We start from the raw sequence: 27,946 nt of genomic DNA, 5'->3' as shown, positions 1-27,946 counted from the left end.
TCTGTCCTTGGGCCTCTACTGTTTGTAATTTTTATTAATGACTTGGATGAGGGGATTGAAGGATGGGTCAGCAAGTTTGCAGACGACACAAAGGTCGGAGGTGTCGTTGACAGTGTAGAGGGCTGTTGTAGGCTGCAGCGGGACATTGACAGGATGCAGAGATGGGCTGAGAGGTGGCAGATGGAGTTCAACCTGGATAAATGCGAGGTGATGCATTTTGGAAGATCGAATTTGAAAGATGAGTAGAGGATTAAGGATAGGATTCTTGGCAGTGTGGAGGAACAGAGGGATCTTGATGTGCAGATACAGAGATCCCTTAAAATGGCCACCCAAGTGGACAGGGTTGTTAAGAAAGCATATGGTGTTTTGGCTTTCATTAACAGGGGGATTGAGTTTAAGAGTCATGAGATCTTGTTGCAGCTCTATAAAACTTTGGTTAGACCGCACTTGGAATACTGCGTCCAGTTATGGTCGCCCTATTATAGGAAAGATGTGGATGCTTTGGAGAGGGTTCAGAAGAGATTTACCAGGATGCTGCCTGGACTGGAGGGCTTATCTTATGAAGAGAGGTTGACTGAGCTCGGTCTCTTTTCATTGGAGAAAAGGAGAGGGGACCTAATTGAGGTATACAAGATAATGAGAGGCATAGATAGAGTTGATAGCCAGAGACTATTTCCCAGGGCAGAAATGGCTAGCATGAGGGGTCATAGTTTTAAGCTGGTTGGTGGAAAGTATAGAGGGGATGTCAGAGGCGGGTTCTTTACACAGAGAGTTGTGAGAGCATGGAATGCGTTGCCAGCAGCAGTTGTGGAAGCAAGGTCATTGGGGTCATTTAAGAGACTGCTGGACATGCATATGGTCACAGAAATTTGAGGGTGCATACATGAGGATCAATGGTCGGCACAACATTGTGGGCTGAAGGGCCTGTTCTGTGCTGTACTGTTCTGTTCTATGTTCTATGTTCTATTACAGTCCTTTCCTAAGCCACGAGTTTGCAGACACTCTGAACGAGGCTTCCCCCGTGATGGTTTGTATTCCCTGCGCTGGGCTAAAACCCGCCCATCCTTGCCAGTGGACTTCACTGCTGACTGCCGTTGCTGACCTCCATCGGGCACGACAGGCTTTGCCACATTAAGTACTCTCTTATCTTATTCCTTCTTCAGGCTATATCAATCTGCCACTGACCTGCCCATCTGACCGATGCCAAGATTGGAGCAGACAAGGGGACCTGGTAAAAGGTGTTTAAGATTTTGAAGGGCATAGAAAGGATAACTGGAAGCTGCTTTTTCCATTAGTTGACATGAACTCACTGACGGAAAGTGTGGCTGATTCAGAAAGTGTCTGAATATTTAAGCAGTATTTAGATATTCACTTCTGTTGCCGTAGGCTACAGGGCTATGGGTCAAACAATCAAAAAGGAAATCAATGTACTGTGAGTTCAATGTAGACAGATCTTTGTTGAGTAGTGCAGTAATGACAGACCACACGGCCTCCTCCTGGGCAACAAACATCCATGACTCAATAATTACACAGCTTTTCTTTGAGGCATTTCTCCACTTGACTGATTTTTTGTGCAGATTCTGCAAAGACCACGCTATAACTTAACATTAATAGTGGCAGTGACTAAATAGAGAAATATACTAAGACAGCAAACCTTTTGTTAAACAGTACCCGTGGTACCAGGAATGGGCTGAATAATCAAAAATTCCAGTTGATCGATATTTCCACACACACAAAAAACACACACTCAATAACAGGAACATAATGCATGGGATATACACATTACTGTTCTCCTTCATTTACAGCATAAATAACTTCAGTAATGATGCAACTTCGCCTTAACTCAAACTTACTGGCAGGGAGCCTTCTCACTTGCACCCTCACCAGACATCACAGAGATGATGAGAATACAGTAAACATCTGGTGTGTAATTTTTGTCAGTTTATTGAGTGGGCTAGTTTGTTAAACAAAGTTTACGTACAGTTAAATCTACAGTTTACATGTGTATCAGCAATGATAGATTTAGTACTTACACTTGTATTTTTTCCTCCAGATGACCCTTGGACAGACACATCAAGCCAATTTTCAAAGAAACACTCCTACCCCTGGAAAAGGAAGTTACAGAATGTCACTGACTGACTTTACTTATTTGAATACAGCATAAGATACATAGAACATCGAACAGTACAGGCCCTTCAGCCCATGATGTTGTGCTGAACTTTTACCCTAAACCTCAGGTCTATCTAACCTCCACCCCTATCTTGTATTAACACCCATATGCCTGTCAAATAGTCACTTAAATGCCCCTAATGAGGTCGACTCCACAACCCACTGCAGCTGAAACAAAGATCTCTTTGAATTGTCATTTGTCAGACATGTATTGAATCAAAAAACAAATTTCTCACTTCCACAGATTTCTACAGCATGTTAATATGATTTGTGAAAGTTCATACTTCACCCTTTTATTTTACAAATACAACTTTAAACAAAATGCTACTGTATAGAACTTCTATGCTGGCATTTGTGCATATGCCATTTCAGTTTTGTGATCTGTTTCTATACAACGAGTGATAAATACTTTGATTAAAACGGTTGAGAGCAGTATATGTGAGATTTAATACCATGCTTTATCTGCAGATAGTCCATCTGCAGGTAGTTATTCATGAGACTCAACTAACATCATGTCTCAGAGGAGCTTGTGTCCTCTGGGTTAGGTACTGTTTGACCGTTGCCTACTGGTCACTAGTTGAGACGAAAGAGAACTACTAGCTGCTATCCATTTTCAACAAGTGATCACGATAATCTACCTGCATTTCAACGTCCCATCAACATTCAAGAATAATAAAATGTGAGGCTGGATGAACACAGCAGGCCCAGCAGCATCTCAGGAGCACAAAAGCTGACGTTTCGGGCCTAGACCCTTCATCAGAGAGGGGGATGGGGTGAGGGTTCTGGAATAAATAGGGAGAGAGGGGGAGGCGGACCGAAGATGGAGAGTAAAGAAGATAGTTTGTGGAGAGGAGAGTATAGGTGGGGAGGTAGGGAGGGGATAGGTCAGTCCAGGGAAGACGGACAGGTCAAGGAGGTGGCATGAGGTTAGTAGGTAGGAGATGGAGGTGCGGCTTGGGGTGGGAGGAAGGGATGGGTGAGAGGAAGATCAGGTTAGGGAGGCAGAGACAGGTTGGACTAGTTTTGGGATGCAGCGGGTGGAGGGGAAGAGCTGGGCTGGTTGTGTGGTGCAGTGGGGGGAGGGGACGAACTGGGCTGGTTTTAGGATGCGGTGGGGGAAGGGGAGATTTTGAAGCTGGTGAAGTCCACATTGATACCATTGGGCTGCAGGTTCCCAAGCTGAATATGAGTTGCTGTTCCTGCAACCTTCGGGTGGCATCATTGTGGCATTCAAGAATTGTTGCTCGAAGAGGCTTCTGTGTAACAAGTAGGAGTAGAATCAAGATCAACCATGTTGTTTTCCCAATGTGAACCAGCTGCCAACACCATATATATGGGACCATCTTAATCATTCTTCTACAATTAACTTTTACAACAGACAACAGGTGCAGGAGTAGGCCATTCGGCCCTTCAAGCCAGCACCACCATTCATTATAATCATGACTGATCATCCACAATCCGTATCCTGTCCCTGCCTTATCCCCATCACCCTTGATTCCACTATCTTGAAGAGATCGATCCATCTGTTTCTTGAAACTATCCAGAGACTTGGCCTCCACAGCCTTCTGGGGCAGAGCATTCCATATATCCACCACTCTCTGAGTGAAGAAGGTTTTCCTCAACTCTGTTCTAAATGGCCTACCCCTTATTTTTGAACAGAACCTCTGGTTCTGGACTCACCCATCAGCAGAAACATGCTTCCTGCCTCCAGAGTGTCCAATCCTTTAATAATCTTCTGCATCTCAATCAGACCCCCTCTCATCCTTCTAAGCTAGGTCCCTGTACAGCTGCAGAAGGACGTCTTTGCTCCTATACTCAATTCCTCTTGTTATGAAGGCCAGCATGCCAATGGCTTTCTTCACTGTCTGCTGTACCTGCATGCTTGCTTTCATTGACTAATGTACAAGAACACCAAGATCACATTGTACTTCCCCTTTACCAACTTGACTCCATTGAGATAGTAATCTGCCTTCCTGTTCTTGCTACCAAAAAAGTGGATAACCACACATTTATTAACATTAAACTGCATCTGTCAGCCATCCGTCCACTCACCGAGCCATTCCAAGTCATCCTGTATTCTCATAACATCCTCCTCACATTTCACACTGCCACCCAGCTTTGTGTCATTGGAAAATTTGCTAAGATTACTTTTAATGCCTTCATCTCTATCATTAATGGATATTGTAAACAGCTGTGGTCCCAGCACCGAACCTTGTGGTACCCCACTGGCCACTGCCTGCCATTCCGAAAGGGACCCGTTCATCACGACTCTTTGTTTCCTGTCAGCCAGACAATTTATAATCCAAGTCAGTATTTTGCCCCCAATAACATGTGCCCTGACTTTGCTCACTAGTCTCCGAGGTGGGACTTTATCAAAGGCTTTCTTAAAGTCCAGGTTCACTACATCCACTGGTTCTCCCTTGTCTATCTTCATAGTTACATACTCAAAAAATTCCAGAAGATTCGTCAAGCACAATTTCCCCTTTGTAAATCCATGCTGACTCTGACCTATCCTGTTACGGCTATCCAAATGAGATGTAATTTCATCTTTTATAATTCACTCCAGCATCGTTCCCACCACTGACATCAGGCTAGCCGGTCTACAATTCCCTGTTTTCTCTCTCCCTCTTGGACTCACCCATCAGCAGAAAAATGCTTCCTGCCTCCACAATGTCCAATCCATTAATAATCCTATCCGTCTAATTCAGATCCCCTCTCATCCTTCTAAACTCGAGAGGACACAAGCCCAGTCGCTCCAATCTTTCAACATATGATAGTCCCGCCATTCCGGGAATTGACCTTGTGAACCTATGCTGCACTCCCTCAATAGCAAGAATGTCATTCCTCAAATTGGGAGACCAAAACTGCACACAGTATTCCAGGTGTGGTCTCACCAGGGCCCTGTACAGCTGCAGAAGGACCACTTTGCTCTTATACTCAATTCCTCTGATCTGATTGAGGCATAGAAAATTATGACAGGCACAGGCAGAATACATTGTGAGAATTCTTTCCCCACGGCACATGTGTCTAAGACCAGATGGCACAAGTTTAAGGTGAGGATGAAACCAGATGGCACAAGTTTAAGGTGAGGAAGTCTGAGGAAAAGCTTTTTCATGTCAAAACTGGTAGACGTATGGAGCACGCTGCCTGAGAGGGCAAGTAGAGGCAGGTATTCTCAACATTTAAAAAGCATCTGGGATGAGCATTTAAAATGCTAGGTCAAAGTAGGCTCTGGACCAAGTGTAGATAAATGAGATTAGTGCAGTTTGGTGTTTGTTGGTAGGCATAGATATGGTGTTTCTATGCTGTATGACTCTACGAGATTGACGGTCACAAAATTTTATTCAACATCTGGCCGTTTATTCCTTGACATTAACTGGATGATGTTCATATTGTGCGCATTATACACGTCATTCTCCAGCACTAACATTTGTAACCGTGAAGAGCATTGCAATCAGAGTGTCGAGATGTCTACATGATCCTGTACAGATCTGACCAAAAGGAATCAAAAGTATATCAGTTTCAATTTTATGATTTAAAACAAAAGTCGCTAAAACTTTTAACTACATTATTTCTTTCACTGAAATGAAATTAGAACACACTGAAACTTTCTGTCAACAATGCCAGGGTTGATTTTAATCAGTCGACAATCTTCACATTTACTTAACTGATCATGCATATATCAAAATCCAATATGCAGGAAGCAGTTTAATGCACCTTAGGACAATCTAAACATACTACATTCAAGTGTAAATCATACATACGTATCAAAGACGTTCAGCAGCCAGTTCAGATACATGTCGACACAGAGTGGCACATTGACCTAGTTTTTGTGATTTTGTTCCAAACCATCATAAATGGTCGTTGAACAGTTGATTACTTCAGTCACATTTAGAAGTTGCTCGTTTTGTGTCAATTTGTGTTGATCGAAGACACATTGTGCTGTGTGCAACTCCAACAGATCCACTACAAAGGAGGAAGAAAACTAACTTCGATTACAGTTTTAACTTATTGGATCTATTAAATAAAATTAATTCCTTTATTTGGCCTAGAAATAAATACAATGATTCACAAAAGTACTCTGGAATGATGGAAACAGGCCATTTCCTTCTCAAATGTAAAATGTCAAATCTAACTAGGGAACCGTCAGTGATGCTGGTCATATTCTGTTGTTTGCTTCAGTAATTTCTGTGGAACAATGGTGGAGGAACAGTAGCTTTATATGTTATGAAGCCCTCCTTGATATTTATGAAGCAGCACTCACAACAATTTAACCTAAAACATCCATCTCTTTCAACCGGCGTGCATTCTCATTACATCCAAATCCAAAGTACAATCTAATTGGCTCTTCACTCGTTTCAAACAGTGGATCTTACAACCCCTACTTCACTTCGGGTTATCAGCATTCTTTTAAATCACACTATGTCGCAGCTATTAAGTGTGTTAATGACACGTTCTTGTTAATTTTAAAAAGGTGCTCTGTTACCTAGGTTTTGAACTAGATTTCTCTTGTAATTTTGCTATTTTGCCATACATATGGTATGTTCTACAGTGTCTACCAAAAACAATGAGTAGTTAAGCAAGTATCAATTCAATGTTAGTTCACAAGATGCCAACAAAATCTGGCAAACATTGTCAAAACATCGAATGCCAGGCAGAAACATTCACTGCTTTAAAAAAAATTCCTCTTTACATCCCCCTACATCTTTTCCCCAAAACATGAATGCATTCCCTTCTCCTTGTAACATCATCCATTAGCCATGGGAACACAGCTTTTCCACGTTTATCTTATCCCAACTTATCGTAATCCCTCATGTCTCGATTCACTACTTATTAATCCCCTGTACTCCAATGAAAACAGCATTAGCTAAATTTGATGATAAAATGTCACATTCTTAAAACAAGTTGGGTAAATTTCATGATTATTATTCAAGACTACCAAAATTATTAGTCTTCAAGTTTAGTCACCAGATTTGGCTGCATCATTCCAGTCCTATTTCAAGGCTCAGGATAACTTCTTATGAGCTCGATTATACAGCCCCATCCCACAGATACGAAGGTGGGAAGAACACACAAAATCTGGAGGGCACTGTGCGTACATGTGTGAAAGTTCTGGGGAACTGTCAAGCAGCCTGCCTATCCTTTGACCTCCTGAGACTAATTGATGGCAATTTAAGGGATCCCCTCTATTGTGTCAGGAGATAGATGTCAATCAGAAAGACAGTCAGCTTTACATGCACAATCCAGTCTAGAAAAAGTGAGTTGGTAGGGGAACATCGTTCACAGGCCCCTTGGCCTGATCCTAGGCACTTCATGCCCTTAAACTCTCATCCAACCTTTTAAAAACCCCTAACAACCCTCGACCACTCCGCACCTCTAGTCGGGGACCCGCCATCCAGCCATCAGCAACTTCAGACTCTTCTGGGCTCTAAGTGGCCAGGAGTTCTACAAGATAGAACTTCCATCCAAGAGGGTGCCCGCTGTCCTGCCTCCAGCCATTTAATGCTGCAGGGCAGCTGTGAAGAGCATGGGCAGGCTCACATTTGGCATTTCAACTGGGAGAGACCTGAGCAGGAGCGGAGGCAACAGCACCATGTCGAGTACTATTTATCAGACCAAAAATTTCATATCCTAAGCATTCTCTCCAATGTTCTGCCAATTCAACAGTCAGTGCCCAAGGTTAGTAGAAAACCAGAAATAAGGAAAGATTTCAAAGCCGAGAAATAGAAAAGAAACAGACAATAAGAGCTTATTTAAACAAATGAAGGAAGAGGTCAAAGTGAAAGCAGATCCCTTAAAGAATGGAGGCGGCAAAAATAATAATGGGGAATCAGGAAATAGCAAATGAGACAAATAAATACTTTATACCAGTCTGCACAGCAAAAGACACAAATAGCATCTCAAAATTACTTAATTAACAAGGGGCAAAAAGAAGACAGGAAATATCACCAGAGAAGAGGTGCTAGGGAAACTAATGGGGCTAAAGGTCAATAGGTATCCTGCACGCGATGTACTCTGTGCTAGTAAATTAAAAGATGTAGCTAGTGCAGCCTTACTTGGAATACTGCGTGCATTTCTGGTCACCCAATTACAGGAAGGATGTAGAAGCATTGGAAAAGGTTCAGAGGAGATTTACCAGGATGTTGCCTGCTCTGCAGCGAAGGTCTGAGGAAGAAAGGCTGAGGGTCTTGGGTCTGTTCTCATTGGAGAGAAGGAGGTTCAGAGGGGATTTAATAGAGACATACAAGATGATCAGTGGACTAGATAGTGTGGACAGTGAGAGTCTTTTTCTGAGGATGGTGGCATCAGCTTGTCTGAGGGGGCAGAGCTACGCATTGAGCGATAATAGATTTGAGATAGATGTCAAAGGCAGGTTCTTTAGTCGGAGAGCGGTAAGGATCGCCCTGCCTGCTGATGTAGTTCACTCAGCCACATTGGGGGCATTTAAACAGTCCTTGGATAAGCATATGGATGATGATGGGATAGTGTTGGGGGATGGGTTAAGATTAGTTCACAGGTCGGCGCAACATCGAGGGCCAAAGGAACACTGGCTTTGTGTCCCAGAAATAGGTCCAGCATTGCACTGTGCCTTACAAGCTCATCTCCATGTTCATGTAAAATAATCTATCAAATGTATTTAAAGAATTATTTCCCAAGTCAAACTTTTGTCTAATCTCAATTAATGTTGCGCAGTTGAAATCCCAGAATATAATTATTATTTTATTAGCTTCTCACCCCTCAGTGAATTCCCTGCTCTTCAACTGCCCACTGCTTGCAAGGCCGATAGCTTAAATTCCTCACAACATTAGCAAACCCTTGTGCAAGGATTTTGGTTCCTTTCTGCTGCAGCTGCAGACCAGCCCACTTGTAGAGGACATACCATCCTCACAAATTCTCCTTCAGATCCAGGAGTCTAAATCCCTCCCCAAACACAAACACTTGAGCCAAGCATTCATCTGTTTTCTTCCCCTTTTTCTTGCCTTCTCAGCATGTGGCACCAGGAATAATCCAGAGATTACAACTTTACAGGTCCTGCTATTTAATCCACTGCCTAGCTCTCGGAACGCTTGGTGCAAGCGTTACCCCAAACCAAATCACTCATCTTACCAATGTGTACATCGAGCTGTGTCTTAGGGTCCTCCTCCTTCAGGATCCCCTTAATGACATTGTTGACCTGGTTAATATGCCACAATGGAGTCACAGGTATGACTGTGCAAAATCTGGTCCACCCAGATCGTCGCAATGGGCAAAAAAGCACACCATTTGTCTCTACTTGCCAGGGGGCTAAGGCAGTTTGGTGTGTCCACAAAGACAACTTTCATTGATGTACCAGAGAAAGCATCCTATCTGGATGCATATCACAGCATGGTTCCTCTAGCTGAACAATCCCTATTTATTATGGCTCTTGCCTTTCTTCTTCCAGGCAGAATTGGAGAGAGCGAGCGCACGACAGACAGAGCGAGAGAGATGGGCGATGAGGGAGAGACAGACAGACAGACAGACAGAATGGGCGACAGAATGTGAGTGTGAGCGCGCCTGCATCAGACAGTGAGAGAGATGTTGCTGAGGTGGAGATAGTTGAGAGTGTTGATCACCAACGATCTCTCCTGGTCCACCCAGATCGTCACAATGGGCAAAAAAGCACACCAATGTCTCCATTTCCCCAAGAGGCTAAGGCAATTCCGTGTGTCCACAAGGACAACAATTATTGATGTACCATAGAAAGCAACTTATCACAGCATGGTTTGGCAACAGCTCTTCCTCAGGTCATAAGAAACTACAGAGTCGTGAACACAGCATAGTCCATTATGCAAACCAGCCTTCCATTCATTGATTCCACCTGTACTTCCCACTGCCTCGGGAAACCCACTGACAAAATCAAAGGCCCTTCTCACCCAACAATTACACTCTCTTCTACCTTTGACTGAAGGGAAGATGTAAAAAAGTTTGTATACATGTGTGAAAAGATTCAAGAACTGCATCTTCACCGCTGTTATTGGGGATCTGAATAGAACACTTAAAATTTTAAATCTAGAACATAGAACATAGAACAGTACAGCACAGAACAGGCCCTTTGGATCTCGCTCTCAGTGACAGCTACAGAGAAGATGTACAATGTTCCATTTCACGAATGCACTTTGTATGGTATGATCTGTCTGTACTGCATGCATAAGAAAACTTCTCAGTGTACCAAGGCACAAGTGACAATGATGACTCAAATCAAATTGACTGTGTGCGAGAGAGAGGTGAGCATATGATTGTGTTCAAGAGTGCAAAGATGGTGCATGAAAGTGTGAGTGTGCGCACGACAGAATGTGTGCGCCAGTGTCTGTGCTTGAGAGTGTGTGAAAAGAATTAGCACAAGGAGGGAGTGTTACAAGCATGCATGAGGCTGTGAGAGTGTCTGTGAGAGCGAGTGACTTTGAGAGCAAGCAAATTTGCAAGCATAAGTGTGTGAGGGAGAGATTTGTCGGGGGTGGGGGGGGGGGGTGTCTGTGTGTACTTGAGAGTATGAGCATTGGCAAAAGATCCTGCGACAGTGCATGCAAGTATGCCACAGCATGTGTGCAAGACCGTGCTTGACTGTGTGACAGTACGGAGTATGAATGAGTGAGAATGTGACAGAATGTGTGAGTGAGAGACTGTGTTCCTGGTTCTGTGTGTGTATGGATAGTATGTTTGAGCATGAGGGATAGGATATGCATGTGCAACACAGTGTGACTGTGAACTTCTGTTTGTGCCTGTGAGTCAAGTGATGGGGGATAACAGGGAGAGGAGAGATAATGACAGAGAGAGAGAGAGAGAGAGAGAGAGAGAGAGAGAGAGAGAGAGAGAGAGTGCGTGAGAGAGAGATGAGATGAGGAATAAGAAATGATGAGTGGTCAATACCTGGAGGAAAAAAAGAACCGTGTGTGAGCATTAAGAGAAGCCGCTGGCTGTAACATGGAGGCTATTGTTTTACTGATTGTACGAAATGAAAAGCAAGTGTCACCTCTTGGTGTTAGGGGACAGGAGATGCCCATTAGAGAAGGAGATATAGTCAGCCTTGTTAGAGACAGCAGACACGTTGCAAATGCGTAGAAACTAAAATTAAAGCTTTCTTGTCAATGTGTAAAGAGGTCAGACAAATATGACCGGCTAATATTGTACCTTTGCGCTCAGTAAAATGATAGAATCATGATTCAGGGAATCCTTACAATGTGGAAACAGGTCCGTCAGCCCAACACGTCCACACTGCCCCTCAAAGCATCCCACCCAGACCCATCCACCTATAACTCACCTAACCTACAAATCACTGAACACCTTGGGAAATTTAGCATGGCCAATCCACCGAACTTGCACATCTTTTCACCGTGGGAGGAAACTCGAGCACCCGGAGAAAACCCATGCAGACACATGGACAATGTGCAAACTCCACACAGACAGTGACCTAAGGGCGGAATTGAACCCAAGTTGTTAGTGCCATGAGGCAGCAGTGTTAACCAGAGCCCCTGTGCTCTTTATTATGCTCATTAAGCTGCAAGCATTTTTTTTTAAGAAAGTAAACTTACCATCGTCACAGGATGCGAGTGCTTTCAATTTCTGTCAGCTTGGAGAACTTTATCCGCATCTGCAAGGGCAAGGTGATGGCAATGGTGTGAGACTGGTTAATATTCTGCAGCTCGCCGTGCAAAAAATTAACAGCATTTCCAATGCTTTTTACCTCGGGGCATAACAGAAAGACAAGAACATGAAAAAATCCTGAAATCTCCCTCCAATTTCAATCTCAGATGGACCATCCCTTCATCAAAAGCCACAACCAAACTGAACAGTAACTTGGTTCACTCCAAATCAACTATAACGCTAATTTCCAAAACTCAATGTACTGTTTTTCGAAGATATCTGCATGTTCCATGTAAAATCATGTATTTTCCACTGCCTACCAGGCCAATCATTTGTTCACTATGATCTCTGTCTCTCTCTCTCTCTCTCTGTATCTTGCCCTCTTTGATTTCTGTAATTCACGCCCTCCCTACCCTCAGCTACCTGTGCTCATATGCTCGAGGCTTCTCCAATTTTCTGATGTTCGTGCTAATGCTTTAAGATCCCCGCACTGAATGTCAGCAATTTTTTTCAAAAGCCTCAATGACTACTGCCCAGTGGCTCTGACATCCATATTTATCACTATGAAGTGCTTTGAGAGGTTGGTCATGGGTCACATCAACTCCAGCCTCCCACATTACCTTGATCCACTGCAATTCACCTACTGATGCAGCAGATCCATGGCAGATGCCCTCTTCTTGGCTTTACACACATCTCTGGAACGTCCAGATAACAAGGGCATCTACGTCAAGCTTCTACTTATTGACCACATCTCCACCTTCAACACCATAATTCCATCTGCCCATCCTGGGCCTCCTGCAGTGCCACAACAATGCCACTCAAAGGTTGCAGGAACAGTACCACTTATTTTGCTTGGGAACCCTGCAGCCTAATTGTACCAGTGTGGACTTCACAAGCTTCAAAATTTCCCCTCCCCACCTACATCCCAAAACCAGCGCAGCTCATCCCCACCTCCCTAACCTGTCATTCCTCCCACCTGTCCACTCTCCCACCTCAAGACCTACCCCCATCTCCTACCTACCAGCCTCAGCTCCACCCCCTTGGCCTGGTCGTCCTCCCTGGACTGACCGATCCCCTCCCTAACTGCCCACATACACTCATCTTTACTGGCTCTATTCGCCGCCTCTTTAACCTGTCTGTCTCCTCTTCACCTACCTTCTCCTTTATTCAGAGACAAAGGGAACTGCAGATGCTGGAGAATCCAAGATAACAAAGTGTGAAGCTGGATGAACACAGCAGGCCAAGCAGCATCCCAGGAGCACAAAAGCTGGCGTTTCGGGCCGAGACCCTTCATCAGAGAGGGAGATGGGGACAGGGTTCCGAAATAAATAGGGAGAGAGAGGGGGAGGCGGACCGAAGATGGAGAGAAAAGAAGATAGGTGGAGAGGAGAGTATAGGTGGGAAGGTCGGGAGAGGATAGGTCAGTCCAGGGAGGACAGACAGGTCAAGGAGATGGGATGAGGTCAGTTGGTACGAAATGGAGGTGCAGCGTGAGGTGGGAGGAGAGGATAGGTGAGAGGAAGAACAGGTTAGGGAGGCGGGACAAGCTGGGCTCGTTTTGGGATGCAGTGGCGGGAGGGGAGATTTGGAAGCTTGTGAAGTTCACATCGATACCATTGGGCTGCAGCGTTCCCAAGTGGAATATGAGTTGCTGTTCCTCTGCACCCTTCGGGTGGCATCATTGTGGCACTGCAGGAGGCCCATGATGGGCATGTCGTCTAAGGAATGGGAGGGGGAGCTAAAACCGTTCGCGACTGTGAGGTGCTGCTGTTTACTGCGAACCGAGCGGAGGTGTTCTGCAAAGCACACATGAGGTTTTTTTCTTCTAGCTTGCACTCACTGGAGCACTGCAGCAAGCCTGAGACAGAGATTTTGGACAGGGATCATGATGGGGCGCTCAGGTGACAGGCAATTGGAAACCTGGGGCCATTCTTACAGACAGAATATAGGTGTTCTGCCAAGCGGTTGGTCAGTCTGTGTTTCGTCTCCCCGATGCAGAAGGAGACCATATTGTGAGCAGTGAATACAGTAGACTAGATTGAGTGAAGTGTGGGTAAATCGCTGCTTCCCCTGGAAGCCTTGGATAGTGAAGCAGGAGGAAGTAAATGGGCAGATGTTATGCCTTCTGTGGTGGCATGGAAAGTGCTGTTGGGTTATGGGGAGCTGTTGAGAATGGATAAGGAGTGGATCGAGGTGTCCCGACGGAATGGTCCCTGCGGAAGGCTGACAAGAGAGGGGAGGGGAATATATGCTTGGTGGTGGGATCTTGTTAGAAATCGTGGCTGATGTTCTTCTCGATGTGGATATTGATGGGTTGGTCATTGAGGACCAGGGTACCTCATCAGGGGTGAGGCCAAAGTGTAGGACATGGGTTGGACATGGCTGAGATCTCTGTCAACCACGAACGCAAGGATGCTCAGTTGAGGAAGAATGTAGACATTTCGGAATCCCTCCAGCAAAAGATGATATCATGAGAACAAGTGGATCTGTCTGGGCAGTCCTGTCTGAAGATTTTGTGATGTAAGACTCTGTTGTTTGTCATAAAGGATATGGTTGAGTGATCATATTCAAATAGAAGAGACCAAGAATGTGAGGCTGGAGAATGGGTTGAGAACCATGCCTCTCGGATTCCTCTGCATGTCTATGCTTGGCTTGGGCTACTATGGTTACCTTGTCCCAGTTTTGTATGAGAGGCGTGATTCTCCACCCATAATGCAACCAACAAGCAGATACAATTGGGCCCCCACATACAAATCCATACAGATCAAAACCGGAAATGACAGTACTCATGGTAACAGACCGGACAGTATAAATTCCAGACAGAGTAGAGTAACATTGTTTTGTTGGAGGCTCTAGTGATGATGTCATTGATCATGGTGACGAAACGTCTCAATGAAAACAAGCCAACTCGGCGAGCAAGTCAACAACCGCAATTTGAACTACCTTGTTCAAGTGTTTCATTTTTGATCTTGAATGTTAAATCTCGCTCCAACACAGGGATGGAAGATGACAGTCAACAGCTGCATTCTAACTAATTCATATCGAATCATTGTTTTGACCAGTCCAGAAACATGTAGGTTAGGTGGATTGGGAATGCTGAATTACCCACATTGCCCACGGATATGTAGGTTAGGTATATTCGCCATTGGAAATGCAGGCTGACAGGGATAGAGGAGGGAATGGGGATGGGTCTGGGTGGGATGCTCTTTGTAGGGTTGCTGTGGACTTGTGGAACTGAATGGCCTGTTTCCACACTGGGGATCCTATAAAACTAGGTTTTACTCAATTCAAGAGAGAGTGAGTTTATCAATTGCTAAACGCAAGAAGTCATAAGGCACCACAAATATGCACAAGTTAGACACAAGAAATTAGCTCAAAAAACATAAAAGTTAAGAGGGATACGGATAGTTCAGAATTTGGATTGTTTGTGAAGAATAGAAAGTGGGATGTTGTGGCCACTAAGTTGGGCGATCCCTGTAATGCTGATATGAATTCAGCAGTTAATTTTGAGATTCTGGTTGAAACTCTTTTGACCTTGTTTCTTTTTGACATCGCCCTGGTTTGCAGAGCTCAGAGCAAGAGATTGTCTTTTCTTCTAACCTGCAGCAGAGGCCTATGAAATGGCTGTCCTAGAACTGCGACCTCCACAACTCCGTAGACCACATGAGCATATTCGCCCAGGAATACACACACACTGACATTAAAGAACTATTGGGATAACAATACTCAGCATGGGACTGGAAAAGACAGCATGTAGAAACAGAAAACAGCTGTAAATAGTGTCAAGAGGTCAAATAAAGTTATAAAGCTAAATTAATGACTCTTTGCTTGCGTGCTCATTGTATTCAGAACAAAATCAACAAATTAAGAGCACACATACAGGTTGACGGGCATGATTTGAGAGCTATTACAAAGACATGGTTATAAGGAGATCAACACTGGAGGTAAATGTGCAGGGCTACGTGACATTCCAAAAAGACAGGCAGGAGGGAAACTGACTGTAAGCGATGAAATTACTGAGAGAACAAGAAACAATCTTCAATCAGAAGATGTAGAATCCAATTTTATTTATTTGTTAATGGGAGGAGGACATCACTAGCTACGCAGTGTTTATTGTCCATCCCTCGTTGCCCAGGGGACAGTTCAGAGTCAATCATATGGCTGTGGGTCTGCAGTCACAAGTAGGCCAGACCACGTAAGGATGGCAGTTTGCTTTTCTAAAGGACATCAGTGAAGCAGTTGGGTTTTTCTGACATTTGGCAATGGATTCATGGCCATCATTCGATTCTTCATTCATGATTTTCTTTTATGTTCAATTCAAATTCCACCATCTGCTGTGCTGTGATTTGAACACAGGTCCCCAGAATGTTATCTAACTCTCTGAATTAACAGTCCAGCAATACCACCACTGGGCCATTTCCTCCCCAATCTTGGAACAAGAAAACCTGCAGCTGACTCCCACATGGGGAAAAACACTGAACCAGGAGCTTCTTCAAACGGGGTGATCGCCTCTCCTTACATTTTAAGATAGCTATGAACAATCAGGAACTTGTGGGAAGCTACTAAATTGGGGGAAGGAGTATTAGGTAGGAGCTGAGCAGTATTCATTGGGAGGAGCTTTTATTGAACAAGTCGACATTTGATACGCGGGAGTTATTTAAAGACCTACTGATCAGCGTTCAGAACTGGCCTATTCCAGGGAAGGAGGAATGACAAGGATGGCAATCTAAGGACATACGGACATAAGAAATAAAGCAGGAGTAGGTCATCTGTCTCTTTCAGCTCACTCCGTCATTCAATAAGGTCATGGCTGATCTTTGTGCGGACACAGCTCCACTTACCCCGCCATTCATCATAACCCTCAATTCCTTTCCTGTTCAAAGATCTATCTGTCTTGGCCTTTAAAACATTCAATCAGGGAACCTCAACTGTTTCACTGAGCAGAGAATTCCACAGATTCACAACCCTTTGGATGAAGCAGCTCATCCTCAATTCAGTCTTAAATCTGTTCACCCTTATTTTGAGGCTGTGCCCCCCAGTTGTAATTTCACCCATCAGTGGAAACAACTTCCGTGTTTCTTTCCTATCTATTTCTTTCATCATTTTAAAAGTTGCTATTAGAACACCCCTCATTCTTCGAAGTTTCAGTGAGTGCAATCCTAGTCTCCTCAATCTCTCCCCATACAGCAACATTTTCAATTCTGGAATCATTCTTGTGAAGCTCCTTTGCACCCCCTCCAGTGCCAGCACATCCTTTCTAAAGTGAGGAGACTAAAACTGTACAAACTACTCTACATCAAGCTTTACCAGCACCCTATACAACTGGAGCATCCCCTCCCGATTTTTAAACTGCATCACTCGAGCTATAAGGGACACTATTCCATTTGTTGCCTCAATTACCAGCTGCATCTGCAAACGTTCTGTGATTCATACACAAGGTTGCCCAGCTCCCTCTGCATAGCAGCATGCTACAATTTTTCACCATTTAAGTAATACTCCATTTTGCCCTAATTGCTACCAAAATGGATAGCCTCACATTTACCATCATTGCACTCCATCTGCAAGACCCTTGTCCATTCACTTCAACTTTGTGTCCATCTGCAGATTTTCATTATCCTCTTTACTCTACCACTCATTTTAGTGTTAAATGTGATCTGTGAACTGTAATAGTACATGGAACAACACAGCGCAGAACAGGCCCTTTGGCCCTCCATGTTGCGCTGACCTGTGAACTAATCTAAGCCCATTCCCCTACACTATCCCATCAGCATCCATATGCTTATCCAAGGGCTGTTTAAATGCCCTTCATGTGGCTGAGTTAACTACATTGGCAGGCAGAGCATTCCACCCCCGTACCACTCTCTGAGGAAAGAACTTGCCTCTGACATCTGTCTTAAATCCATCACCCCTCAATGTGCAGCTGTGCCCCCTTGTACCAGCTGAAGTTATCATCCTCGGAAAAAGACTCTCACTGTCCACCCTATCTAATCCACTGATCATCTTGTATGTCTCTACTAAATCCCCTCTCAGCCTCCTTCTCTCCAATGAGAACACACCCAAGTTCCTCAGCCTTTCTTCATAAGACTTTCACTCCAGACCAGGCAACATCCTGGTAAATCTCCTCTGCACCTGTTGCAACGATTCCACATCCTTCCTGTAATGGAGCAACCATGCAATATTCAAAGCGAGGCCGCACTAGCGTTTTGTAGAGTTGCAGAATGACATCACGTCTCCGCAACTCAATCCCTCTACCAATGCAACCTAAAACACCATCAGACTTCTGAACAGCACTATCAACCTGGGGGGCAGTTTTCAGGAACCTATGTACATGGACACCAAGATCCCTCTGTTCATCTCCACTACCAAGAATCTTTCTGTTGACCCGGTGTCCTGCCTTCCTATTATTCCTCCCCAAGTGAATCACCTCACATTTACCCGTATCAATCTCCATTTGCCACCTTTCGGCCCAATTTTGCAGTTTATCCAAGTCTCCCTGCAACCTGCAACATTCTTCCACAATGTCCACCACTCCATTGTCTTTAGTGTCATCTGCAAACTTACTAACCTATCCACCAATGCCTGCATCCAAGTCATTTATAAAAATGACAACAGCAGTGGTCTCAAAACAGATCCTTGAGACACACCACTAGTAATCAGACTCCAGGCTGAATATTTTCCATCAACCACCACTCATTGTCTTCTTACTGAAAGCTACTTTCTAATCCAAATGGCTAAATCTCCCTCAATCCCGTGCCTCTGTATTTTCTCCAATAGCCTACCATGGGGAAACTTATCAAAGGCTTTACTCAAGTCCATGGACACCACGCCAACTGCCCGACCCTCATCCACATGATTGGTCACCTTCTCAAAACACTCAATGAAGTTTGTGAGACACGACCTGCCCTTGACAAATCCATGTTGACTATCTCCAATCTCATTGTTGCTTTCTAGATGATTATAAATCCTATCTCTTATAATCCTTTCCAAAATTTTTCCTACAACAGACGTAAGGCTCACAGGTCTTTAATTGCCTGGGTCATTCTTACTGCCCCTCTTGAACAAGGGCACAACATTTGCACTTCTCCAGTCCTCTGGTACGAAACCTGTAGACAATGAGGACTCCAAGATCAAGGCCAAAGGCTCCACCACCTCCTCCCGAGCTTCCCAGACAATCCTCGGAAAAATCCCATCAGGCCCAGGGGTTTTATCTACCTTCACACGTTGTCGAATTGATAACACTTCATCCTTACTAACCGTAACCTTTTCAATTCTAGTAGCCCGTAACTCAGTCACCTCCTCTGCAATATTCTCCTGTCGCTCAGTGAAAACAGATGAGAAATATTCATTTAGCACCTCTCCAATCTCCACAGCGTCCACACACAACTTCCCACTTCTGTCTTTGACTGGCCCTTTGCCTAGCCCAGTCATCCTCTTATTCCTCACATACCTATAGAAAGCTTAGGGCTCTCCTTTATTTACCTGCCAATGTCTGCTCATGTACCCTCCTTGCTCTTCTTAACTCTCTCTTTAAATCCTCCCTAGTTAATCTGTAGCTCTCCATCACCTCATCTGAACCATCTGGTCTCATCGTCACATCAGCCTCCCTCTTCTGCTGAACAAGAGATACAATTTTTTTAGTAAACCACGGTTCCCTTAGCTTATTGCTTCCTCCTTGCCTGACAGGGACGTACCTCTCAAGGACATGCAATATCTGTTCCTTAAACCAGCTCCACAATTCAATTGTCCCCATCCCCTGCATTTTGCTAACCCATTCTATGCCTCCTAAGTCTTGCCTAATCGCACTACAAGGGAGGAATGGAGAAGCAGATAGTGAAGGGGACTATCAGAGATTACAGAACAGAACAGAGATAGACTGGAGAGTTGGGCAGGTAAATGGCAGATGGAGTTCAATCCAGGCAAATGCGAGGTGATGCATTTTGGAAGATCAAATTCAAGGGCAAACGAAACAGTAAATGGAAAAGTTTTGGGGGAAATTGATGAACAGAGAGATCTGGGTGTTCAGGTCCATTGTTCCCTGAAAGTGACAATGCAGGTCAATAGGGTGGTCAAGGCGGCATATGGCATGCTTTCCTTCATTGGACAGGGTATTGAGTACAAGAGTTGGCAGGTCATGTTGCAGTTGTATAGGACTGTGGTTCGGCCACATTTAGAGTACTGTGTCCATTACCAAAAGGACGTGGACGAGAGGAGGAAAATTTAGGGGAGATATGCATGGCAAGTTCTTTACACAGAGGTTGGTGGGCACCTGGAACGCATTGCCAGCAGAGGTGGGCAACGCAGACACATTAGCATCTTTTAAGTTTTATTTGGACAGGTACACGGACGGGCAGGGAGCAAATGGACACAGACCGTGAGAAAATAGGTGACTGGTCAGACAGAGGATCTTGGTCGGCGCAGGCTTGGAGGGCTGAAGGGCCTGTTCCTGTGCTGTAATTTTCTTTGTTGTTTTGACTGACTGGAGTGAGGGAGGGAGGGTGCGACGGCTGGAGCGAGGGAGGAATGGATGGCTGGAGGGAGCGAGCGAGGGAGGAATGGATGGCTGGAGGGAGGGAGCGAGGACTGACAGGAGGAAGGAATGGATGAATGGAGGGAGGGAGCAGGAGGAGGGGGCGGGGGGGGTAGGACGAGGGGGTTGGGGGGAAGGAGGAGGGGCGGGTGGGGAAGGGAGGAGGGGGCGGGGAGAGAGGAGGGGAGGAGAGGGGGTGGGTTCGGTGCCAGGCAGCTGTTCTGGCAGGTACCAGAGATAGTGGGAACTGCAGATGCTGGAGAATCCAAGATCTTGGCCTGCTGTGTTCATCCAGTCTCACATTTTATTGTTCAGGCAGGTAGCTGTGCCCAGGAGCCGGGCGAAGAGGCCTTCTCCCACCTCGGATCCCCGCTCCCGGCCAAGGCGGCGCAGGGCCGAGCCACTGAGCAGCGAGCGCTCCAGCAGCCTGGATGCCTGCTCCTCGCCCAGTGGTCATGCTGGAGGCTGTAGGGGTCCGGGATCGTGGTACGCTGATCCCGATGCAGAACAGCTGGGTCCTCAGTCCCCTCCCGGGAAAAGGGTTCCAGACAGTGGACTCGTCACCGAGGCAGAGTGGGGGGAAAAGGCATGAGTAGGAACAGGAGAGGAAGGGGATTGACTGAGAGGGAGAAAGAGACAGACTGTGTGTGTGAGAGAGAGAATTTGAAATGCAGTCTGATTGCGGATGGGTTGGGTTTAAACAGATTTTTAAACTTTTAAAAAAAAACTCAATGCTGCCTGCTGAGCGGGTGGAGATGCACGGATAGATAAACACACGGCGAGAGGAAGAGAGACACAGAGCGCCGGGGGCGGGGGCAGGGGAGAGGGAGAAGTTCACAGGGAGAGACGGAGAGACAGGGGAGAGACAACGGCAGAGACACACACAGAGGGAGGCAGAGACAAGACAAGAGACAGAGAGGAGCGCGCACACACACACACACACGCACACACAAGAGACAGAGTGAAAGAGAAAGAAAGAGAGACAGAAGTGCACAGTGAGGTGGCAGAGACAAGACAACAGAGAGAGAGAGAGAGATAGACACAGAGTGAGGCACACACAGAGAGATGGAGAGACAGAGATTGTGTGTGTGGCGAGGGGTGGGTTTGGAGAAAATGGGAGGGGGGAGCGAGGGCGAGAGAGAGAGACAAAGAGACGAAGACAGAGTCGTAGAGTTGTGCAGCAGGGAAACAGACCCTTCAGTCCAACTCCTCCATGCCGACCAGATATCGTAAATGACTAGTTCCATTTGCCAGCATGTTAACCATATCCCTACAGACCCTTCCTATTCATGTGTCCATGCAGGTGACTTTTAAATACTGTGATTATAATAGCCTCTGGCATTCCTCTGGCAGTTCATTCCATACACAAACTACACTCGGGAGAACACATTGGCTCCAAATCCATCTACCATCCTCAGAGAAAAAGAACAGGAAATAACATGACCAACCCAAGGAAACCTAAACACTTGAATAGAAAGCGGGACCGAACACCAGCACTTCACCGGAGGCTCACTGATGATTTTGCCTGGAATGGTGACGAATCATCTGAAAACTAACCTTCCAGCTCAGTGAGCAATCTTACATCCAAAACCTCAATCCTGAGCTAAAAATCTTCTCAAAACTCGATAATACTTTGCCACTTGATTGACAGATGCATCCTATTTTTTTTTAAAAATAAACTTTTTTTGTTCGATGTATGACTGACTGACCAGTGTTTATTGTCCTTCCTTAACTGAGACTTGGGAACTCTGCAGCCTAACGGTATCAATGTGGACTTCACAAGCTTCAAAATCTCCCCTCCCACCACTGCATCCCAAAACCAGCCCAGCTCGTCCCCACGTTCCTAATCAGCTCTTCCTCTCCCCGATCCCCTCCTCCCAGCTCAAGCCAAACCCCCATTCCTGACCTACTAACCGCTTCCCGCCCCCTTGACCTGTCTGTCCTCCCCAGACTGACCTCTCCCCACCTACACTCACCTCTATTGGCTTCATGTCCGACCCTTTAACTTAAGACCATAAGATATGAGTCTAAGTAGGGCCATTCGACCCATCAAGTCCACTCCGCCATTTAAATCATGGCTCATGGGCATTTCAACTCCACTTCCCTGCATGCTCCCCCTCGCCCTTGATTCCTGTGAGATCAAGAATTTGTTGATCTCTGCCTTGAAGGCATCCAACGTCCCGGCCCCCACTGCACTCCGTGGCAATGAATTTCACAAGCCCGCCACTCTCTGTCTTAAGAAAAGTCGTCTCATTTCCGTTTTAAATTTACCCCCTCTAATTTTAAGGCTGTGCCCACGGGTCCTCGTCTCCTGGCCTAACAGAAACAACTTCCTAGCGTCCACCCCTTCTAAGCCACATATTATCTCGTAAGTTTCTGTTAGATCTCCCCTCAACCTTCTCAGCTCTAATGAGTACAATCCCAGGATCCTTAGCCGTTCGTCGTATGTCAAACCTACCATTCCAGGGATCATCCGTGTGAATCTCCGCTGGACACGCTCCAGGGCTAGTATGTCCTTTCTGAGGTGTGGGGCCCAACATTGGACACGGTATTCTCAATGGGGCCTAACTAGACCTTTATAAAGCCTCAGAAGCACATCACTGCTTCTATATTCCAACCCTCTTGAGATAAACAACAACATTACATTCGCTTTCTTAATCATGGACTCTACCTGCAAGTTAACTTTTAGAGAATCCTGGACCAAGAATTCCAGATCCCTTTGTACTTCTGCTTTACGAATTTTCTCACCATTTAGAAAATATTCCATGTCTGTATTCTTTTAACCAATGTGAAAAACCTCACATTTACTCACATTCAATTTCATCAGCCATTTCCTGGACCACTCTCCGAAACTGTCTCAATCTTACTGCCGCCTCTCCACCTCCTCAGTACTACCTGCCTGTCTACCTATCTTCGTATCATCGGAAAACTTCGCCAGAATGCCCCCAGTCCCTTCATCCAGATCATTAACATATAAGGTGAACAGCAGCGGCCCCACCACTGAACCCTGCGGGACACCAATCGTCACTGGTTGCCATTCTGAAAAAGAGCCCTTAATCCCAACTCTCTGCCTTCTGTCAGACAGCCAATCCTCAATCCAGGCCAGTATCTCACCTCGAACACCATGGGCCCTCACGTTGCTCAGCAGCCTCCTGTGAGACACCTTATCAAAGGCCTGTTCGAAGTCTTGATAGATAACATCCGCTGGGTTTCCCTGGTCTAACATACCTGTTACCCCTTCAAAGAATTCTAACAGGTTTTTCAGGCACGACCTCCCCTGACTAAATCCATGCTGACTTGTTCTAATTTGACCCTGCACTTCCAGGAATTTCGAAATCTCATCCTTGACAATGATTCAAGAATTTTAATCAATTACCGAGGTCAGGCTAATCGGCCTGTAATTTTCCATCTTTTGCCTTGATCCTTTCTTAAACAAGGGAGTTACAACAGCAATTTTCCAATCATCTGGGACTTTCCCTGACTACAGTGACTTTTGAAAGATCATAGCCAAAGCCTCTGCTATTTCCTCAGCCACCTTCCTCAGAACTCTAGGATATAGCCCATCGGGGCCAGGAGATTTATCAATTTTTAGACCTTTTAGCTCTTCTAGCACTTGCTCTTTTGTAATTCCTACCATCCTCAGCTCTGCCCCCTGGCTCTCCCTAATTGTTGGCATATTATTCATGTCTTCCACTGTGAAGACTGACGCAAAGTACTTATTAAGTTCTTCAGCTACTTCCTTATCTCCCACCACTTGCCTTCCAGCATCAATTTGGAGTGGCCCAGTGTCTACTTTTGCCTCATGTTTGTTTCTTATGTATTGAAAGAAGCTGTTACTATGATTTCTGATATGACTAGCTAGCCTACCTTCGTATTTGATCCTCTCCTTCCTTATTGCTTGTCTGTCTCCTCTGCACCTATCTTCCCTTCTATCCATCTTCAATCTGCCTTCCCCTCTCCCTATTTCTTTCAGAGCCCTCTCCTCCTCCCTCTTTTCTGATGAAGGGTCTAGGCCCGAAACGTCAGCTTTTGTGCTCCTGAGATGCTGCTTGGCCAGCTGTGTTCATCCAGCTCCACACTTTGTAATCTTGGATTCTCCAGCATCTGCACTTCCCATTATCTCTGATGCCAATTGTTTTTATTTTGTGGACAGCTGCTATCAATAGCAAACCAAACAAAAGCTTCATTTGTCATTGTCAAAATTGGTAATAGCCCACGAGCTGCAGAGTGAACAAAAAAAAGTTACCCATTTGCTTGTGACTCTCAGATGGATTTCTTTCCGATTTATTTATTCTTTAATGAGACATAGCTGTTGCTAATTGTCCAGCACAAATTGACTTCTTGAACAGCTTCATGTTGCTGTACACAGACCCACAATGCTGTTCCAAAAGAGATTACTAATACTGACTCAGGAACAATCATTCATTTCCAAATCAGTTTGAGAGTAGCTTGGAGGTGATTTTTACTGGGATTAGTGCTACCATGTCTGATGTCCTTGACCTTGAAGATGAGTTTTCTAAGTCTGGAAAGGCGGGTGTAAGAATAGTTGGAAAAAAATGTGGCAGTGCATCTTGTATATGGACACATTATTGTGTCTTGGAGTTGGTTGTGGAGAGAATGGATACGGTGCCAATCAAGGGGCTGCTTTGGTCTAGACTCAAGATCGTTTCCAGTGTTGTTGGATCTGCACCATCATTGACACACTTCTGACTTGAGAATTGGAGGGCGGCTGCAGGCTTCGGAGTCAGGAGTTTCTACATCAAATCGCAGAGTCGTTTTGCTTTGTTCCTTTGTCTGTTAGTCTGTGGTCCCAAGTGATATCTAAAACCAGGTCATCTTTCTTGTGAGCTTGTTATTCCAAACTTAAAATTTATGTTGAATATCAGATGGAATTTGTTTTATTGACTCCATTCTGCAATCATGTCGATCTGAAAATGTTAACTGCATTAATTAATACTAAGCAGAAACAGACTTCGTAGTAAATGGTTTGACGATTTTCTGTGTCTGGAACATCCCTCTTCCTTCTCGAACGAAGATCGTACCAACCTATGGTACCAAACTGCGAGTCAAACGGACGGGGCTCGTAATCTTTAAATTCCTCATCAAAATTAGTGTAATCGTATGGTTCTGTGCAATAAAAGAGAAAGAATAAACAGGTTCCCACAATTTTGCTGATGTTTATGAACAGAATGCACAAATTCAAAAGTTTGCGCTGGCATGTCTGCTTCCTCCAGCCTGTTTAAACTGCTCCATTCAATGTGAAATTTGTGATAAGTTTTAGCACACAGGTCTGTTTCATCTGTGCCACCGCCTTCAGAGTGTATTCAATTCTAATAGACATACATGCTTTCCCCCTTTTCCAGTAATACATTCCTTGAAGAGTTCAATGATATTTGGATTTTAAATCTTATCCTCATATTCTTTAGATTCTCAATCATCACTGAATCTGATGTCACCGCCATTCCATACAGTGTCAAACAGGAGTCAACTGGCATATCCAAATTTTAATTTGAGTTTAGTGCTACACAAATATATTACTTTTTTAAAAATTATATTCAAGTCAACATTAACATTTCATTCCCTGACACCGGATGAACTTACTTTTAAACTCCAATTTTCCTTCAGTATTAACAGAGAGGTGAGCCTTTTTGCAAGCGTCGAAAGTCTCCACCAGTTTATGCTAAAGCTTGAGGAACTGTAAGTTTCACAAATATGTTCCTATTAAACACTAATTCCTATCGAAGCAGTATTCAGCTACACTTGCTCAACTAGACAGCAGAAATGGTCAAGATTTTAAAAGCGACCAAGTACTTTGAAGAGGAGTCACTCTTTGAATTAAATTCCATGTTGGTGTGTGTGAGTCCATAGGTTCCTCACTCTCAATGAACCATTCAAACTGACATGCAACGACTGAAACACACAGACAAAAAAAAACATGAATGTTAACAGTCACTAGGATTTTGAGAGTGATTTGGAACTTGTATTCAATACCTTCTGGGGTAAATCTGTTCCAATCTGGATAGTACTCATTTATCACCATCCCACCTACGTTCCCCAGCACCTCCTCCCTCTCCACACTATTTGTTTCTGAGCTCCCGTCCACCCTCCATTTTGGAGGAAGGGTCCTGACCCAAAACATCAACTTTCTTGCGCCTCTGATGCTGCCTGCTTTCCCCCAGCTCCACAATGTGTTATCTCAGACACCAACTTTGGCAGTTCTTACTATCTGGATAACTCATTCTCACCTTGTAACAAGTGATTTATCGTCATTTTCTTTTCAGATTACACATGTACATGTATATACATAAATATACATGTGACACCTTTATGCCTGAACCACGAACCGAGAGGATTTTTAAAATAGTCTCTTCATATCTGCATGCAAGAGAAATCAAGGTCATAATTTTCATTTTAGGAATCACTTAAACACTCAAAGTACTCACAGTCAGTGTCCCATTTCCTTGACCAGTCAACTTGATGAGAATATTTCGTCCAAGAGGAAACCGTAACAGTAATTATATTTTATCATCAAACTCTTCATTGCATCACCAATATTTCCTTGTCTGTTTGAAATGTAAGACAATGAAATAATCATGGACAGATTGGCCAACAATGTAATTTAATGTGTGTTATGGCAACTGAAAATCACAACCATTGAAGAGTGTTCTTTAAAATGCTGTTATCATACAACAGAGTACTTTTTGAGATGCAGTGATGAATATAATTCCTGAGATGCAAATAATATATGCTTAATTAATTCCAAAGAATAACTTGACAATTAAAAAGAAGCTAAGAATCTCTTTACATCGTGATGCTTGTCAGATTGCCACTAGTCAATGGAAATCGTTCAGAACGATTATTTATTGCCAGATGAAAAGGAAGCGTACACATTTCATTTTTACATCTCATCCAAGAGACAAAAAAAAACACCTTTACGAATTCATTGTCAAACAACAAGACTCACTCAAAAAGTCATTTGGCCCATTGAATTTCCTCCACCATTCGGTGAGATCATGGTTGATCTCATTACATTTATTATTATACAACATTTCCACCAAGCCCTCCTGAAAGCTAATACATTCCAATCCAAGTAACATCCTGGTAAATCTCTGTTTCTGTGCCATGCCTTGTCTCTCCAAATATTTTTGAGTCATCTACAAATTTAGCCACAGCACATTCACCTCTTCCTCCAAGTCATTAATAAACAAGCTCAAGACCTGTGGTTCCTTCAGCGCTGCCCCATTTCTTACTCACAAGCCAACCCTGGCATCTCTGTCCATTTGTCTGTTCTTTCTATAGGACATGAATCATTGGATATTTAGTTCCCAACACTTATCCCCTTACAACCACATGTCTGTGATACCCAGAACAATACATCTGTCAATTTCAATCTGCACCACAAACTCATTCACTTTGTTTTATACACTCCCTACAATTAAATAAAAGACCTTCAGTCTGGCATTTACGGCCACCCTTCTTATCTGCTGCACCTGAAATGAGACTCCTGACTATTTCCATACTTTTTGTCCTATTACTTGCTCTGGAAACTTTGCTGAGCACTTACTAGCTTCTAACTTTTTCCATAATTTTCCATGCAACTGGACTCACCCGCTCCACACTTTTCACTTTGATGCCCTACCCCCAGAC

General features: G+C 44.5%; 1 long non-coding RNA gene across 3 annotated transcripts in view; it reads right to left on the bottom strand.

Moving 5' to 3' along the window:
• Positions 1-27,946, bottom strand: part of LOC132207566 (uncharacterized) — an 86,745-nt gene that overhangs the window by 3,128 nt on the left and 55,671 nt on the right. For 2 of the 3 annotated variants that reach the window (XR_009443580.1, XR_009443581.1), the window contains exon 2: positions 2,034-2,105. This is a non-coding gene — a long non-coding RNA (uncharacterized LOC132207566). Of the gene's footprint in view, positions 1-2,033; positions 2,106-5,933; positions 6,131-27,946 lie in introns of those variants that run through there. The other variant, XR_009443579.1, reaches the window with a different exon arrangement.

The sequence above is a fragment of the Stegostoma tigrinum genome, unplaced genomic scaffold, assembly GCF_030684315.1.
Source record: "Stegostoma tigrinum isolate sSteTig4 unplaced genomic scaffold, sSteTig4.hap1 scaffold_101, whole genome shotgun sequence".
NCBI classification, from domain to species: domain Eukaryota; kingdom Metazoa; phylum Chordata; class Chondrichthyes; order Orectolobiformes; family Stegostomatidae; genus Stegostoma; species Stegostoma tigrinum.
Note: the sequence above shows the minus strand (reverse complement) of the source record. Positions and strands in the feature narration are given on the sequence as shown.